Source organism: Otolemur garnettii, unplaced genomic scaffold, assembly GCF_000181295.1.
Source record: "Otolemur garnettii isolate 467f Iridium unplaced genomic scaffold, OtoGar3 scaffold00003, whole genome shotgun sequence".
NCBI classification, from domain to species: domain Eukaryota; kingdom Metazoa; phylum Chordata; class Mammalia; order Primates; family Galagidae; genus Otolemur; species Otolemur garnettii.
Genome location: NW_003852398.1, coordinates 18,543,412 through 18,547,005, shown reverse-complemented (window position 1 = coordinate 18,547,005; position 3,594 = coordinate 18,543,412).

Here is a 3,594-nt window from a genome sequence, read left to right as displayed (position 1 = left end):
CTCACTATTATGCCCTCGGTAGAGTGTTGCGGTGTCACAGCTCATAGCAACCTCTGACTCTTGGGCTTAAGCGATTCTCTTGCCTCAGCCTCCCAAGCAACTGGGACTACAGGCACCCACCACAACGCCTGGCAGTTTTTTTGTTGCAGTTGTCATTGTTTAGCTGGCCCGGCCTGCGATTTAGCTGGCTGCCCTCCGTATATGTGGCCGGTGCTGTAACCACTGTGCTACGGGCGCTGAGCCTACTTTTCTCTTGTTAACTTGTCTTTTGTTATAGTAGTGTTGGCTGTGACCCTTATGATAGGGAAGAAAGGGATCGTATCTTTCTGTCCCTGTGTTTTTTTCCCAACACTCAATTGCCTGGTCTCCTTGGGTCTGTTTCTTCTTACAGAAGGGAAGCTTGTGGTTGTTTTGATACTGCCTTCTGTTTGAGAGGATCAAATGAAACCATGAAAGGGAAAAATGTTTCAAAGACTATAAAATAGCAGAAAAATACAAGCAATTATTAAGATGGATATGTTGAAAGAAAAGCAATAGGGAAGGCTCCCTAGAGTGAGAATTGGAGTTTGACCTTCAGCAAAAAGGCCATCATGCCTATGCTGACAGCCGAAGCTGGGAATCTGGGTACTTCTCCCACAGCTGTCAGAATGGCAGAAGCAGGGGACAGGCGCCAGGCTGGGGCATCCAGGCGTGAGTGGCAAGGCCCTGTTCAGTAGAGTTTCTGGGCAGATTCTCTCAGTACTTGACCTTTTGAATGTAAAACACTTGTCAGGTCGCCAAGTGTCAGCAAGCTAGGGAGCGGATTCAGCCAGGAGAAGAATATTCCTGCAGCTGTCCCAAGGATATACTGGCTGTCTGTGGTCACAGGGGTTTCTTTGGAAAGAAATGGTTTCTTCTGGGGTCAGGATATACTTTGAAACAGGAAACTCTTCACTATCTGGTTGGTGTTTTTCAATTTTTAAAAAACATGCCTCCATTTGATAAATGTGATACTTTCAACAATCTGTATTATAAAGGGAATTTACATATATTTTCTATTATTTGTGAAATTATGTGATTTTGATTAAACATTTTCAAATTATATTTCTCCCCCACCTCTCACTCAAATTCTGGAAAAAACTCTCTGGGTAGGGTTAGGGGTAAGGGAATTCTTGGGTTTTGGGGAGTCATTGATAACATGCTTTTAGAAATGTCTCAGGTGATGCATTTGGACAAGAGATTTGGACAAGAGAGCTCTGTGAATAATAAAGTAGTGGACTCTTCTATAAACTTGATATCGATGGAAAGTTTTCTGTTAGAAGCCAAACCACAGGGGCTAACAGGAGAGGTTAGTGATTTTAAATTATATATTAACAGCTGTTGAGTTATTATTTAGAAGACAATTTATACCATTGTTGTTTAAATGCTGATAATTCGAATGTGAAATGGCTATGAGCCCCTCTCATCATGGATTATAGTCTTCTTTGCCTTGTGACTTTGCTCTTCCTTTTCTCAAGTGATGGAGTCTGTTTATCTACTTCTTGAATCTGGGTTTGGCCATGTGAGCTGCTTTGGTCAAAGGAACATTTAAAAATGTAATGAAAACAGATTTGGAAACTGGTCATACATTGGGTGTGCCCTCTCTTGCTGCAAGGACCCCTTTTGCCACCATATGAAGAAACCCAGACCAGCCTATTAGCAGTTGAGAAGCCATGTGAAACAAAAATAAGTTGGCCCAGATGAGGCCCTGGACAAACCCTTCTGCTAATCACCAGGAAGTGTGAGTGAAGCTACTCTACTTTCTCATCCTGGCTGAGCTGCAGCAGATAGCATGGATTTGCCAAGCTGGCCCTGATCAGGAGAACTGCCCTCTGGAAGGTGGTGGAGGCTGAGGAAACAGATTGGATTCCAAAGGGTGACTAGACGTGAAGGATGGGGGGTTCTGGCTAAACCTACTTAGCAGGATTCTTGCTAAAGTTGGACAATGTAGAAAGACACTGGAGTCGAAAAGTCAGCCTAGTTGATAAAGAATTCAGGGGAGTTTGAGTTGAGTTTGGTTAAGGAGAAGACCTTTGTCATTTTGGTGGCCATGAGGTGCCAGGTATACACAGGTATATACTGACCCCCCGAGGGACTGTTGGGGGAGTTTGCCCGCCTCCACCTTCCATTGTTTCAGCCATCTTGGCCCAGTATGCATGCACCACACAGATGCGGTAGCCCTACTTCTCTGATCCCACATTACCCCATTGGGCTCCATGGATCTTGAGACTGTCAAACTTCACATTAAGTGTAGCAAGTGTGTCTTGGCCTCTTCAGGTCTGAGCATTTTCACTCAACCTTAGCTTTCAAGATTCTTCTGGCAAACCTGAAACAAAGATGCCTCTGTATAAACTGGAAGGAGAACTTGGTGTTTGTGGAGGGGGAAGGAGTGATTTTCTTTCCCTCCAGGCTGCACCGGGGCTGGCAAGCATGTTGGCTGTGCTGTTGGCCTTCTGCCTGATCTCTTAATCCTTCTCAAGATCTGCCTTGAGCCTTTGAATATTGTTAGAGTAGCAATTGTTATGGACTGAATTGTTGCCACCATTCATACAGTGAAGCCCTAATCCTCAATGTGACTGTACTTGGTGATAGGGCCCTTAAAGAGGTCAGTAAAGTTATATGTAGTGCTAAGGGTGGGGTCCTAATCCAGTAGGATTGATGTCGTTATAAGAAAAGGAACAGACATCAAGGATAGGCAGACACAGGGAAAAGACCATGTGAGGACACCGTGAGAAGATGGCTGTCCGCAAGGCAAGGACTAAGGTCTTGGAGGAACCTAACCCTGTTGGCACTTTGGTCTTGGATCTCAAGCCTCCAGGACTGTGAGCAAATAAATTTCTGTTTTTTAAGCCACTAGTCTGTAGTATTTTGTTACAACAGCCCTAGCAAATAAATGTAGCAATTAAAAACAGGAAAGCAGGCTCACTGAAACTCATGGTTGGGGTTGGCAGAGACCCCATACTGTTCCTTGTGGGACAGGAAAATTGTGCTGCTATTGATAAATCAGACAAAGGCTGGGGTTTCAGGGTGATGGTGTAGACCCGAAGCTTGTATCTTTTGGAGCAGATAGTTATCACCTTATACCTCTGCCCTGGATCTCTTAACATGTGTGATCTATGAACACCATCAACTCACTCTGTTACCAGATGGGGGAGAGGTCCACATAGTCAGGGAGTGGCTCCACATCAGGGTTCAGTTCCTCATCTTCAGAAGAAGTATGAAGTGTATTTATCCATGGATACTTTATGATTTGTACCAAAGAGTGTTTCTTACTGGGACTGAGTATGAGAAATTTCTTAAGCAGATTTTTACATTCCATGAACAAAAGAACATGATACATTCCATTCTATACTTTGTCCCACAGCTTTGTGAAGTTCTGACCCTCAAAGACAGGGATCCAGTGTATAGGGGTGACTCCCAGGCTCCTTCATCCATGATGAGTCCATCTTCTTTTGGCTGTGGGATTTCCAGCCCAGCAAAAAGAGAACTTCTCCAGAAGGTATATAGCTTGTTGTCAAAGGTGAATTCACTGTTGACACCAAAGTTTGCAATCTTTTTTCTTTCTTTTTTTTTTTT